The sequence below is a fragment of the Lampetra fluviatilis genome, chromosome 54 (assembly GCF_964198595.1).
Source record: "Lampetra fluviatilis chromosome 54, kcLamFluv1.1, whole genome shotgun sequence".
Classification (NCBI taxonomy): domain Eukaryota; kingdom Metazoa; phylum Chordata; class Hyperoartia; order Petromyzontiformes; family Petromyzontidae; genus Lampetra; species Lampetra fluviatilis.
In genome coordinates this window covers 7,295,793-7,311,512 of record NC_136328.1, presented here as the reverse complement: position 1 = coordinate 7,311,512, position 15,720 = coordinate 7,295,793, and the positions used below count along the sequence as shown (strand labels likewise).

Here is a 15,720-nt window from a genome sequence, read left to right as displayed (position 1 = left end):
CCCGATTTCATCACCGATTCATAAGTTCCCACCCGGGTCCTGTCTGATCGAGTCGTCGCAGAAGTGGGGGGGGGGGGGGAGCTCGCACGTGCACAGCGCACCGTCACGTCGTGTCGGTGCACACAGAATCAAACTGTTTATTCCACATCAGAATCACTTTCTATGGATGTCTACACCATGGGGCATTTTCAATCCATTGCTGGATGAAGAACTCCCCAACCCAAGCCACCGCCGACACCTTTTAGAATCGGAATATTTATTGACACCGCTGAAGGAATCCGATGAGCTAAATGCAACAAAAAAAAAACAAATGTAACAAAAATCAGTTCTAAAGAAATCGGTTTTCAATCTCAATTTAAAAGTGCACAGCTCCCAGTGGCTTCCTAATGTCGGAAGGAAAGAGCGTTCCAGACGGCCGCAGAAGCGCACCTGAAAGCGCCGTGTGACGTGGTGACCGTTGCCTTTGTTCTATCGTGAGCCCATAAGCCGCTGCTGGGGCGGCTGTTGCTGCAAGGATGACCGGAGTGGCAATAAATGCCACGTAAAACCAAAAAAAGTAGCGTTTAACACATCCCATCAGCCGCACGGGCTGCTATGAGCGAATATTTTTTTTCTGCAGGCGTTGATTCAACACGAGCAAATCTTTCTTGCGGTTTCCACATTTCAGTGTCGTCAGCAGAGTCCAGGCTTTGCTTGAACCAACGCTGTTCAACTGCCAGATGTTGATAGGTGAGACGACGCAAAGCGGTGTATAAACACGTAGCGCAAGGCAAGTCAACGGCGGCGTCGTCGTCGTGGAGGGAAATAAGCGACCAAAAACGGACGCTTGTTTCGAATGCCGGTCGATTTGCACCTCGGGTCGTCGGAACCGCGGTGGCTGCATCTCTGACGCGGCCACTCCAACGGACCGGGCCAGGCTGCCCCGCGGCAGAGCAAGCAGCTCGCAGGCGGAAGGTTTGCGAAATCACATCGCTCGGCCAATTGATATAGCAGCCACCACATTTATGGGGAAGTCAACAGCCTGGACTCTCCTACGGTTGGACTCTTCCCTGCCCTGGTAATGTGGAATTTGCACCAGAGATTCTCGGGGCTGTAAACGGGGCTTCAAGCGCACTGCGGAGTCGTTATAGCGAGTGCCACTTTGTGGGGAAATAAACAGCGGTTGTCCCTGGCATACGAAAGTGGAATTTGTACCGGGGCTGCTCAGCGCTGTCAACAGGAATTCGCTCCGACTCTGATCCACCGGGCCACCTCCCGGAATTTGTAGCTTTAAAAATAAAATGAATTGCCGCGATTATTTATATTTCTCAATAGCGCGGCCGCGATTGCGTTGCCGTGGCCAATTTGCAGCAGAAGCTAAAAACAGATCTGGCCGCTGCTGTCACCACCGCCTCCCCGCGCCGGCGTCACGGTGACGCCGTGGAAATTGGCGCGCTGTGCCCCCTTCCCAGCGGGAATCGCGAGGGGCTGCGCTCCTCCGTGCCAGCGTCTCGCCGTGCCAACGTCAGCGTCAGAAACGCGAGCCGTCCAGCCGCCCTCCTCTGGGTGTTGGCATTCTCGTTCCATTTGTAACGCTTTCCCACTAAGGTTGACAAAGCGTTGACGCACTTGCTCTGTGTCTTGTCCGTCTGTCAGTCCTTCTATCTGTCTAACCATGTCTATGTCAGTCCTATCTGCCTGACCATCTGTCTGTCCATCGCTTGATCTGACATCTGTTTATCTGACCATCTGTATGACCATCTGTCTGTCCATCCCTCTGACCAACATTGTTTGTCCATCCGTCTCTGTCTGTCTATCTGTCCGTCTCTCCGGCTGTCTGTATGTCGCTGTGACCTGACCGCCTGGCTGTCACGGGGAGGGCATACGTTTCCAACGAAGGTTGTTGTGGGAGCGAGCTCTTGTCCGTCCGGGCGGCCGGGGGAGGAGGCGTCGACGGCACGATAGCCGCTCGATAACGACGATCCCTCTGCGAACGAAATTTCAGCGTCAAGCTTGAGTCGCCACTCCGGGGACTCGCCCTTGAGAAAATCGGCTCGTTACCGCCCAGAGCTCGCGGAAGCAACCCCAGCGCTACGAGAAGCACAATTTTGCTAAATAAGCGAAAACGCATTTTGCCCGAACAGCTGCCGCGCACCCCGCGAACCAATCGCTTCAGAAGAAACACGGACGCGCGTTGCGAAGGCGTCACATCTTCCGTGCGGCAGGCACGATTTTCTTTCCCTCGTTTGTCTTCACGTTTTTTTTTATTGTGTTCCACCGCTGATTGACAAGCACGACGATCTTTGCGCGCCCGGGCATCTGTGCCGCGAGCCCAGAATAGGCGCCGTGTTTACCACAGCGACCCCGTGCTCCGTTGCGTTGTTGCTTGATTCGCACCTAGCGGCCGCCCCGGTTATCCGGCGCTCCCGGTTCGACTCCCGGCCACGGCCAATGTCAGCGGCGAGCGCTGTTGCTGCCCGTCTCCGTCCCTTCACCAAACCCGCAATCGGACAGCGTGGCGGAGTACAGTCAAAGGAACCCCACCCCCCTCCCCCCGGTGTATCACGTAGCCTTCACCAAGCGATCAGAATCATCAGAATCTTTATTTACACTGGAGGAATCCGATGAGCTATGAAGTTCTTTTTTCGCACATGTCCAGCAGGGGCCGGGGTTCAGAAAGTCTGATAACAGCAAAAAAAAACACGACATGAGAGCAAATGATTGCCCGTGGGAACGGCTGAAAATATTTCACTGCTGCGAGTTTGCGTGGTGTATGGGGGATGTTCCCGTTGGTTCCGTCGGTCGTGGGGTTTTCACATCTCATCCCTTTTGTGCTGCCTGCTGGAGTCGGCGTCAACTTTGGCAACGCGATGTTTTTCCATTCGCTAAGAATAACCAAAGTGCGTGACCCCCCCCCTCTCCTCCACGCCTCTGTTTTTCAAGAGGGTCCTGCCACCGCCACCGCTATCGCCGTTGCTACTGCCGCCATCGCCGCTGACGGGAGCATTTTTGAGATGCAGTCGCACATGTCGATGTTAATGGGGCACCGGGGTGGCCAGATGTTGACTACCTCGCCTGGTGTACAGGAGGCCGTGGGTTCGATCCCAACCCTGACGCCTGCTGCTGTATATTTGGAGTTTGCGTGTCTCTCTCTCTCATCATCACGGTGGCTAGGAGATGTTAACTACCTCGCCTGGTATACAGGAGGTCGTGGGTTCGATCCCAACCCTGATGCCTGCTGCTGTATATTTGGAGTTTGCGTTTTCTCTCTCCCCGTGGTCGCGTCGATTTTTCTCCGGATCCTCGGGGTTTTTCCCTCCACATTTATAAACGTGCGCTTTAGAGTATTTGGCTTGCAATATATTTCCACGCGATAAGCCACTATGTTCAGCTATGATTTGTGGCCAGGTCGCTTCTGCAAAAGATCTACATAGCTCAGTGGGCCTTACCCGGTCAAATAACACTAGTTTTAGTTTAAGTTGAACCCTGAACAATTCGTGTGGTAGAAATTGAAGAATTCTTCCGTAGTTTTAGAGTAATAATAAATAAAAGAGGCAAACATTCACAGTGGCGGACATTGTATGCCTTAGAAATTAAACATTTACAGCCCTTTGTCAATCCCACTGCTGGGTAAAGGCTTCCACAAATTCTGTTGGTCACGGGGTGTGTTTGACCACACTTCGCCACAATGATCAATGCACATTTGGTGAATGGGGAAACCCAGTGCCGGTTTAGATAATCCCTCGCCACTGATGTTGGCCGTGGCCGGGAATCAATTTCGGGTCACCGGGTTAAATAGCGCAGTGCAGTGCACTGACCCCTGTGCCACCGCTCCCGCATTGTACACGCCACGTGTGATAACATGTGACTGTTTGTAGAGAGAAGCTTTCTAAACCTGGCATTGTTCCTTCTCGGCTGTAGAGACCTTGGCGCGCTCCCGTGTCCGCCTCCTCTTCTGTCCACGGCAGCGGCGTCGTTGGCGCACTGCGCTCCCGCTCGCGACCAATAACAGCGGCGCGAATGTTTGAACTGGTCCTGGGCCTCTCCTAGGTCGACTCGGCCTTTTCACGCGATCACCGGGTGCGGCGTGGACAACGTCGGCACCGGGAGAGACGAATCCGGCCGACGACAAGGCAGCTGGCCGGTGCTGGCCAGCTGCCTTCTTGTTGCGCCGTGCCGGCATTCATAAATGTTGGCTAGCAGCACTTGCCAGAAGGCTGTGTGGGGGGAGATCTTTGTGGGTGGCGAGGGGTTCTGCAGGCCTTCACACTCGCCCCCTAACGCTCGCCGTCCTCCCACCGGTTGGCACGGTGAACAACGCTCCCCCCAGCTCGCCGCGTCGGGAAGGCTACACTCTGTTGAGTCTGGCTAAGTGGCAGGTGTTGTAGACCCCGAGATTGGAAGCTCTTAGTGCAGCGGTGGAACATTGAATCTATTTAATTTTTTATCCATTGCTGGACTGGCCCGGTGCGTAACGCGGCGTGCTGGTGATACCTGGCGACCCGAGTTCAATTCCCAGTCCGGATGTATATATGAACCGATGTATATGAACAAATAAATATATATATGAACCCATATACATAAAGGCTCCACAGTGGTGAGATGTTAACTACCTCGCCTGGTGTACAGGATGTCGTGGGTTCGATCCCGACCCTGACGCCTGCTTTATATTTAGAGTTTGCGTGTCTCTCTCCCCGTGGTCGCGTGGATTTTTTTCCGAGTCCTCCGGTTTTTCCCTTCACATTTAGAATTTTAGCGTGCAGTTATAGAGTATTTGGCTGCTTTACATTTCCACATGAAGATAAGCAATTTCCTTTGTGCTGTCATTTGTGACGGCGAGGTCACTTCTGAAAAAGAGCTACATGGCTCGGTTTGTTGTCCTTCCCCCGCACCTCCGATTAGCACGGCTGGCTACGTACGGTGTGAAAGTAGTTTAATAATAATACATTTCTTTCTCTATGCACAGTAGGGGGCACAGACGGTGCATCTGGAAGACGTCTCAGGCAACCCATGGCACCTGGGTCTGTCCCGTGACCCCTCCTGTTGGCGATCCTTCGACACTTCACGTGACCTCGGAGTGTACCTGGCCTGGCACAATCACCGTGGCGACGTCAACACCACTTAGTAACAGATGGCAGCTGTTGTCCATCATATACATTTATACGGGACTGAATAAGTTCCAGATTACATTTTTTGCGTACGTTTTGGTTACGGTTGTGATACGCGTGTATCAATCGACGCTCTGGAAACCTTTTTTGGACGGAATGTTTCGTCGCACGGGACTATCCGGGTGAAATATTTTATGAGTCGAAGAAATAAATCAATAATCTGTACAAACGAGAAACAAATACAGAGGGGACGGTTTAAACGAGTAAAACCGAACTGTGCGTTCCCGAATGGAATTGCCATCCGTGAATCGTGACCATTGGATGGAACCATTGTGAGGATAGTGGATGGGGAGCGGGGGCTGCGGGTTCGATAACAACAACATGTCTAGTGGCCACCGATTATCATCAACCCACTCGAAAAAATAAGAAACTGGGAGAACAGAAAACACGACGGCGTTATTTACGGGCCCGGGCAGCGTGTGCTGGGCATTTTTGTTGCTTGCCCCCCCCCCCGCCGCCCCCCTTTCTTTACGTTGGCAGAGGGGACGGGTCTGGAAGGGCCTTCGTCGGTCGGGGGCCACCCTGCGCGTGAACGTGGACCCCTCCGGCTGGTTTGACCACGAGCCTCGCCGCACCAGGTCGCTTATGATATTTGAGTCGCTACCCCCCCCCCTCACCGGCCACCTTCCCCCGAAATTGTATCCCGATCGTGCCCTCGGCGTCTCGCCATGAGGTGGAAAGCGTTCGTTTGGCACTCGCGCAGAGCAGGGCGGGGCTCTTCGTGTGAGAAGAACGGCCCGCGAAAGTGGATGTCGTGGAGGTACCTCGGAGATCCCTACCGAGTCTCCCTTCTGGCCCACATAGTTGGAGGCAGCACTTTCATCCCACCGGCCCTGCCTCAAAGAGCAAGATTAATCGCACGACTGTCAAAGGGATATAGATTTAATGAATATATTCAGACCTAGAATTTGTACGAATTTCACGTAATCGTTTTTCGCGCGTTTTTAATTGGTGATGGGGCCTAGACCAATCGGCGTGCTGATGCGATTGAGAACCGGGTGTAATCGCGGGCGGCTAACAGCTCCGTTCAAATCCAGGTTTGGGCGGTCACGTGGCCCCAGCGGTCGCCGCTTGTCCGCAGAGTTTCACGTACTGAATCCAGCAGGCTGCCCTGGTTAATACTGCGGGAGTATTAATAACCTAAAAATACTACTACTACTCGCCGTCTGCTTAACAGCGGACGTTCAAAGATCCCGTGATGTCATTCCAGCAAGAGCAGGCCATCGTGTGCCGGCATCGGGGTCTGAATATTGACAAATTGCTTGCAAATTTACTTGACTGGCAAACGCACAGCAATCGTCGCCCACCTACTGCGAAAAGCTTAGCAGGACCCTCTTGAAAAATTACTTCTCAGATTCCGTTAGGACTTCCTGGGTAAAATATGCGTAGTAATCATGAGTAAATAAAACCAGCTCAGCGCTCTGACCTCCAAGCCACCCGGCCGCTTCCACGAGATCGATGGAGCACCGGGTCAAATTACATTTTGCGGCGCATAGGGAAAAGTGGCGGGCGCGGTGGAGCTTCGTGGCTGTGAAAACTTCGCGAATGTGTGGCCTCACGGCTGTGAAGCTTTCCAGTTCACGGCTGTGAAGCTTAGCCGCTGTTGCACTTGGAAGCAGGGGACAGTGTGCTGTGCCGAGGTGATTGTTGGCTCTCACAGTCGCACCCTGCTGGGCCATGAGGTGGCCGGTGCAGCAGCCCTGCCGACTTCGGACCGTATGTTCCGTCTCATGCCGGGGTTTTCTTTGGGTTGCTCCGCTTACTTTCCACGTTTGTGCCGGCTGTGGATGAGGTGTGTGTGTGGGAGTGGGGCAGCCGTCGAATCTCGGCGTGCTTCCCATTTTATTGAACAGTATGGTGAGGGTTTGGGGAGTTGTTGGCGAGTTAGAGATTAAGGCTGCCCAAATTGTTCCTGGAAGCCCGGGACAGAATGCCACTTGGGGTGGGGGGATAAAAAAAAAACAGTCCTGATGTCGGGGGTCCTCTTGTGTAAGACCCGGGGAAAACGACCTGTTCCACTCCCCCCCCTACCGAGCAGGCTCGTTGTGTGTAGGTGGAGAGATGTTAACTACCTCACCTGGTGTGCAGGAGATCGTGGGTTCAATCCCAACCCTGTTGTACATTTAGAGTTTGCATATTCTCCCTGTCCCCGTGGTCGCGTGGCTTTTTCTCAAGGTCCTCCGGTTTTTCTCTCTACATTTAAAATCAGCATGCGTTTCGAGTATTTGGCTGCTATAAATTTCCATATGATAAGCCACGTCGTTGAGCTATCATTTGTGATGGCCAGGATGCTTACGAAAAAGAGCGATATAGCTCAGTGGGCCTTGCCTAGTAAAATAAAAGTTTAGTTTAGAATGTCTAGCAAGGGTCATGTGCGTGCCAGGTGAGTGTCGCGTCACCCCGTGCATAGGACGGGCTGCCCTCTAGTTTTTATTTTATCACGTGTGCGGCGGAGTGGCGCTGTAGTTAAACTGATTCAGCGGAAAAGTTGACAAATCGTATCTCACTGCACTTTTTACATTTTACCAGGTAAGGCCCACGGAGCAATTTACCTCTTTTTCAGAAGCAACCTGGCTACAAATGATCACTCTACGGGAGTGCATTATAACGTGGAAGTTTACAGCGGCTAAATACTCTGAACGCAAACTTAGATTCTAAATGTGGAGGGAAAAACTCGAGGGCCTGGAGAAACATTCAATCGAGCACAGGCAGAGAGACACCGCAAACTCCAAATATACAGCAGGCGTCAGGGTCGAGATCTAACCTAGAATCTCCTGTATACCGGGTGAGGTTGTTAACATCTCTCTACCGTGGCGCACCCCTCGCACTGGTCGGTGTGGGTTAGGGTTGGATCATGGCAGCACAGCGCTGTGCAGCGATGGGCGTTGTTGTACTGCTGCTGCGTGCTGCTCGCCACGTTAGCCCGCAGCCACCCCAGGCAACCTGTGTGTACACGGCGGTCACCCATCAAGGGCCTATCCAGGCTCCCACCTGCTGAGCATCCAAGATCTATGAATCGGGTGCATTCTGGGTAATCCATCGAGGTCTGATGCATTCTGGGTGAGTTGGTCACAGGCTCTTTCCAGTGGTGTGGTGGCGTCTTTTTAAAAAATGTCATGACATGTCAATCAATCTCTTTTCATTTTTCACAGTTAAAGCTAAAGTTAGGGTGAATCTTTTTAAAAACACGGTGTTCTCAGAGCATTAGCTCAATAAGCTATTTATAAAGCCCGGTTATATATATGTGTGTGTGTAGCAGTGCGTGTATAAATGTTGAGCTGTCCGCTGTATAACAAAGCGATAGTGTAGTGGTTAGCGCTACGCTGCGCTATGAACCCGGCGACCCGAGTTCGATTCCCGCTCACGGCCAACACCGGTGACGATTATCTGAACCGGTCCCGCGCCTCCCCTAGGTCGACTCAGCCTCAAATTAGTACCTGGTGCGGTGTAAACATCGCCACTGGGGAAACAAGGGCGGTCGGGTATGGTGCTGGTCACCCACCCCCTCGTGTGCCGCCGTGTCCGCCTTCATAGGTGCTCGCTAACAGCACTTGCCCCTACAGTCTGTTAAGGCTATACGGGGGATCTTTGTTTTTTGTATACATGTTTAGCTGTCCGCTGTATAACAAAGCAACCGTCCTGTGTTGTGCGAGTTCATTCCTGATACCTTTTAGAGTACATGGTATGCATGTGAACGAGGAGGCCCGAGGCGATGAACCCGGCAATTCTGGGTTCCTGGGTTCGAATCCGGGTCCTCAAGTTCAGCGAGGGGATGGTCTCAATCCCGGCACCAGTGGATTGACAATGGGGCTGCACGTGTACACACGTGTGTACACGTGTACACACGTGTACACACGTGTACACACGTGTACACACATATCCAAGTCGTGTTTTTACGCTGGTATGGAATATGGATTGTCTGTGTAAGGCACTACCACTGGAATACAACCAATGTATGCTTGTCCATAATGCTCACCATAGTATACGATTATTTCTAGAAAAGGTGTAAGGCACTACCACTAGATTGCAAGTTATGCCGATCAACAATACTACTAATAATATAAGATTATGGAAAGACATGAGGCACTATCACTACTAGAGTGCAACTTAAGCCCATCGATAATAATCCGATATTACTGTATTGTACCATTATATTCTTCTTCACGGATGTGGCGTGCCAAAAGTAATGGCCCGAAACGGCATTCCGGACTAATCGGTATGAAACGAAGACACTGCTCGCATTATAACGCCCAGGCCCGTCAAGAATGCGGACGATCCACGTTGTCAATATGATGACGACGATGATGATGATGGTGGTGGTGATTGTGGTTGTTATAACATCTGGGTCTGTAGCTCGCATGCCCAGCCACCTAATGCCCAAGCTGTTTCTGTTTTGGCTGGATAAAGGGGGCTAAGCAGGCACTACACGGGCTGGAGAACTGATGCAGTGCAGGAGGATGTGGAGCTAAGTGGACTTTGCCGAAGACTGGTACTAGCAGTGTCAAGATCGGCCTCTTTGGAGGAGGCTCCTGAAGGACGCTACTGGGCAGTTGGAGGTATTTGGCCTCCCAAAAACAACAACAACGCAAGGCAGAGGAGTGACGCTCACAACAATGAGAGTTCTGCCGGGTGGATACAATTCAGCAAGTTGGTACAATTGGGGGCACAGCTGGTGCATCTGCCAGTCATCTCAGTCGGTCAACCCATGGCACCTGGGTTTGTCCTGTGACCTGTCACAGCGAGCCTTGCAACACTTCACGTGGCCTCAAAGTGCACCTGGCCTGGCACAGGTGCCGTGGCGACGTCACCGCCACTTGGTGGCGAACGGCGGCTGTTGTCATGTTGCAATATTTCCGCGTTTGTTGCTGTGAGCGGACGCACGTGGGCGCGCGAACGAACGTGCGCGATCGAGTGAACGGGGCATCGGCGAGGAAAGAAAAACAGCCAAGTCACCGTGACGCGAGGCAGCGTCCCCCGCATCGTCGACAGAGTTCAGCGGCAAGGGCAAGTTGAAGTTGTGTTTAATCACCGGCTCTCCCGGCTGTGTATCGTGTGCTGGCATGCCTTGCCCCTGGCCTGGCACACGCCTGCAGGCAAGATCACTCTTGCAGATGAGGACTTCCCCTCCTTCCTCGCGTGCGTTTCTCACCACGGGTAACTCGGAAAGTAAACTTGAGCCAGACAAACAAAAAAACGCCGCCAAGTCGGCTCCTTGAGTTCACAATCGATCGGAGTATTGCGGAAAGGCGTAAGGCACTGCCACGAGAGTGCAAGGGAGGACCGTCAGCATTTTACCCAACGGCCTGTTCTCGTATAACGCATGTTGTTTTTGATAACGCGATAGATGTATTCGGGAACAGGTTTTTTTTATTTACACGCTTTTATTTAACTCACTCTGTCTGTTGTATCCTCAACTATGTTGTCGTATGCTCAAAGCTTGTAACTCAATTTTAACCGTCTTCCCAATGTCGTATCGACTGCAAATTTGCTATAGGTATGTCATACTGATGACAATACTATATTCTATCATAAAAAAAATCTATATTTTTCAACAATATTTTTTATATGTTATGTTTCGGCTTGGGTCTAATTGTCCACGTTCAACTCACGTTGGCTGTAAATCACCACGGTCCCTGACGTTATGGCACGCTTCGGGGTCACTAACCTGGAGTCGTGGCGTTCTGCCATTACGAGTACGGTACATTTCATTAAAGCGTGTTTAAAAAAAAGTATTAAAAAATTTTACTTATTTTATAACGCGGATGCGAATTCAGTCGAACGTGATCGAGGGAACGTAACTACGTTGCGGCTGCCTCGGGGTAGCATCACACAAAGGCATTGGGATGCTGCTGGATGCTTCTAGATGCTACCCACGCGCCACGGTCTTTGTTCAGCCTGCGTTACGCATCTCCACGTGTAATCACAGACTGTGCTTTACCTCATATTATTGACTAGCTGTACTACCCGGCTTCGCCCGGGACTTGGATCCACCACGCCCGGCCACCTTTGTCTCCCCAGTGGCGATGTTCACACACCACAGCAGTTACTCGTTTGAGGCTGAGTCGACCTAGTGGAGGCCAAATACCGGTTGAAATAATCGTCACCGGTGGTGGCCGTGAGCGGGAATCGAACTCGGGTCGCCGGGTTCGTAGCGCAGCGTAGCGCAGCGTAGCGCTACCCGCTACACTACAATGCGTTGCGCTTCCACATGCGCGGGTCACGTGACAGATGTGACGTCACAGCTCACTTGCCGTGCAAAAAATATATGCATTATTGGGCTCCCCCCCCCCCCCCCAAAAAAAAATGTGTATTTTAATAATTTGTGCATGGTGTACAGTCTGGAAAGTAACCCACATGGCAAATTTCAAGTTTGTTGCATGTCGGGAAGTACGCTAAACATTTTGAACAGACACACATAATCACAACTTTGCTATTTATATATATGGAGATTAAAAGGCGATTTTTCGAGAACGCGGCGTTCTTCAGGAACGCAACTATGACCGCGGCGAGAACAGAACCTGTACAATGAATGATTCAATTTTGTTTTAAAGCTTTCGTGATTGCAGGGATTCATATTCTTGGTTCTTTCGGTAAAGTCACGTGGATAGAAATAAAATAAAATAAATCACGACGTTTCGGGCGCAACACAAGCGATCTTCATCAGGTGGGACAACCACAGCCCAATTCAATTCAAGTGAAATCTTGAATTGGCACGCGAGACGAGTCTGTATAGAAAATTTCAGCTCGTGGGGCTTCGTAGATCCGACCATGTTAAGCGTCAAAGATTTGCAACAATGTAAACGGACAACAGGGCAAGTTCAATAAAAGTGTGTGTCAAAATATGACTGAGTGAATACCGGTACTCTTAGGTTTTTTCGGTAAAGTCACGTAGGTAAAATTTTTTAAATTAATAAAAGTAAAATAAAACAAATTAAAAAATTCACGACGTTTCGGAAGCAACACAAGCCTCCGTCTTCAGCTGTCGTGGCTGTGACGGTTCCACCTGAAGACGGAGGCTTGTGTTGCTTCCGAAACGTCGTTAATTTTTTAATTTGTTTTATTTTACTTTTATTAATTTAAATTTTTTTACCTACGTGACTTTACCGAAAAAACCTAAGAGTATGAATCCTTGCAGTCACGAAAGCTTCAAATCTAGAATGAATACCGGTACGTGCATGACTGCACTTCGTTTGGGGTGCACTTTGACACGTGCGTCTGAAGCTCGCTCCCAATGTAAAAATTATTTAGATTATTTTGACGCTATAAATTTCCACGTAAAAAAAAGTTATATTCGTGTATTTTTAAGTGACTTGCGTACCGTTCCTACACTTTGCACTCCTATCGTGATTTTGTATTGTTATAACGTTCTGACCTGCCCCCTACTGGACATCTGTGAAAAAAGAAGCTTTGAATCTCATCGGATTCCTATAGTAACACATTCCTGCGGAGGGAGCTGGTAGGAACGTTGGGTTGCTCGGTCAATGGCCAGGGTCAACGGCGACGTGGTGTATTCCGCAAATATGCCCGACTGTGAGGGTGTGCACAAGCCGGCGTGAGTAGGTTAAACGTTGAGTTTTACAAGGGCACCACGGGGTGACCAACCCCTCCCCGCCCCCCCCACCCAGCTCCTCCCCACCCAGCCCCACCCTCCCCACCCAGCCCCTCCCTGCACGACAGACACAATAATCCCCTGTGGGCTGGTGTAACCAGGAGGTTCCTACCAGTATAAATAACTACGATGATTCTGTCTCTGTGATGCCACCATGTGGTAGTAATACATAATTGCAGTCTCCTCTTTTTGGGTGCACTTTGTAAAAGGACATCACTGGGTTCCGCTGCGTTGGGGTGCACTTTGGGGAGCTCCTTCGTGGTGTCGCTGCGATGCCGCCACGTGGTGGGTTGAGCAAACCCCCCCCCCCACTCCCATTGTGACAGTCACAATGGACGAGTCTACATCAAAGGGAAAGACCAAAAGTTACCTTACCACAACGCGTCACCTATTTTATCGACCCCTCCTCCACGAGGATGATGGGCTGAGTCGTCCCCACACTGGGATTTCAATTCGTGCGCCAGTGGATCCAATGCGTCAAACCAATGCGTCAAAATTCCACATTCCTATGGCGTTGGGCGAGTACATCCATAGAGCAACCACTCCTGGCCCAGGGCATGCCGGCGGGACGATGTCGCCCGGCTGCCCTGGAAACACCTGGGGAGTCTGTGTATAGTCGTGTATAGTGTAGTGTATAGTAGTGAAGTGTATGGTAGTGTAGTGGTATAGTAGTGGAGTGGATAGCAGTGCATTGTAGTGTATAGTAGTGTAGTGTGTAGTGTTGAGTAATGCATAGTAGTGTATAATAGTGTATAGTGTAGTAGTGTATAGTGTAGTAGTGTATAATAGTATAGTGTATAGTCGTGTGTAGTGTATAGTAATGTATAGTAGTGTAGTGTATATAGTAATGTATAGTAGTATAGTGTATAGTGGTGTACTATACACTACTATACACTGTAGTGTATAGTAGTGTATAATAGTATAGTGTATAGTAGTGGTGTATGGTAGTGATGTAGTGCTGGAGTCTGCCGCCAGGGAGGTGTGGACCGCCACTACTCAACACGCTGCTGCCGCCGCGACCCTCACCAGGACAAGCGGACTGAGAAACAACGAACGGCTCTTTCTCTTGTCTTGCCCCACCAATTGGTATGCGTTTTATCGACCCCCGTGAGGGATGATGGGCTGAGTCGCCACCCCCCCCCCCCCCGGCGCCAATGTGTAGATACAGTACTGTATTACAACTAGGTTATTTACTTAAATGTGGCTGTCTGAGAGAATACGGGGAATGATGCATTCTTTCCCACGCGTAGAATAGCAGCTGGAAAATAAAAATGCGAGGATGTTTCCCACTGCCGTGACGCGTCCCGGTCGACATCCGCAGAAGTTCCCCGCATAATTTGGCGAAGCATCTTTAAATCCCCCCACTCCCTCACCCCCCCCAAAAACCACATCGCCTCTTCCGGTGGGGTTTCTGGGTGCACGCGCGTGTTTGTTTGGCAACGATGTCCGACGTTTCGCTCCACGTGTTGTTTGGCATGATGTCCGGCAACACGTGGGCACAGAGACAATGATGGGAGTGTGGTGGGTGGGTTGGTGAGTGAGTTGGTGGGTGGGTGAGCGAGTGAGTGGGTGGGTGAGTGAGTTGGTGGGTGGGTGAGCGAGTGAGTGGGTGGGTGAGCGAGTGAGTGGGTGGGTGAGCGAGTGAGTGGGTGGGTGAGTGAGTTAGTGGGTGGGTGAGCGAGTGAGTGGGTTGATGAGTGAGTTGGTGGGTGGGTGTGTTGTAACCATGCAGTGTGACGAGTGGGTTGGTGAGTAAGTTAGTGGGTGGGTGAGCCAGTTGGTGGGTGGGTGAGTGAGTTGGTGGGTGGGTGAGCGAGTGAGTGGGTTGATGAGTGAGTTGGTGGGTGGGTGAGCGAGTGAGTGGGTTGATGAGTGAGTTGGTGGGTGGGTGTGTTGTAACTCTGCAGTGTGACGGGTGAGTGGGTTGGTGAGTGAGTTGGTGGGTGAGTGAGCGAGTGGGTGGGTGAGCGAGTGAGTTATTGGGTGGGTGAGCGAGTGAGTGGGTTGGTGAGTGAGTTGGTGGGTGGGTGTGTTGTAACTCTGCAGTGTGACGGGTAAGTGGGTTGGTGAGTGAGTTAGTGGGTGGGTGGGTGAGTGAGTTAGTGGGTGGGTGAGCGAGTGAGTTATTGGGTGGGTGAGCGAGTGAGTGGGTTGGTGAGTGAGTTGGTGGGTGAGTGAGCGAGTGTGTGGGTTGGTGAGTGAGTTAGTGGGTGAGCGAGTGAGTGAGTGGGTTGGTGAGTGAGTTAGTGGGTTGGTGAGTTGTGACCCTGCCGTGTTGGTGGCTGAACACCCTGTGCATGAGACGAGTCCTCGGCAGAAGGAGGGGAAGGAATCCTCCTCGTCTGAAGTTCACGTGAACAGTAACCATGGTCGTAGCGATAGAAGCGTGATCAGGGGGCGACTGACCGCCGACGTTGAGTTAAAATCTGCGTTGTGCAAGAAGTTGGACGCTTCCTGCTCCGACATTCTTCTGTCCATTGCCACAGCCGACATCGGGGGATGAGAGTGGGGAGCAGAGGGAGGAGGTGGGCAGGGCTGCGGGGAGCGGTGGCGCAGCGGTTAACTCGTTTTGCTCGGAACCCGGCGACCCGGGTTCGATTCCCGCTCACGGCCGATACCAGAGACGATTATCCGAACCGGTCCTGGGCCATCCCCTAGGTCGGACCCTGCCTCAAACGAGTCACTTGGTGCGGTGGTGTGGTAAACATCGCCGCCGCAGGGGAGACAAAGGCGGCCGGGTGTGTGGTGCTGCCCCCCCCCCCCACTCTATAGGCGCGCTAACTCGCTAGCAGCACTTGCCCCTCCCAAAAAAAATCCGTGCAGGCTACACGGGGGACCTTTGTCTTTGTTGATGGGCAGCGTCGAAGAAGGCGTCACACGGAGCGCAACGGGGCCGGCCCCCGGCTGCCCTAACATGGGCAGTGAGCGCATGACGTTGGCATGCGGAGAGGGAGAAAGGGGGGA

The 15,720-nt window shown here is 51.7% G+C and overlaps 1 protein-coding gene across 2 annotated transcripts in view; it reads left to right on the top strand.

Moving 5' to 3' along the window:
- Nucleotides 1-15,720, top strand: part of LOC144949669 (solute carrier family 12 member 6-like) — a 112,320-nt gene that overhangs the window by 42,474 nt on the left and 54,126 nt on the right. The window lies entirely within an intron of this gene.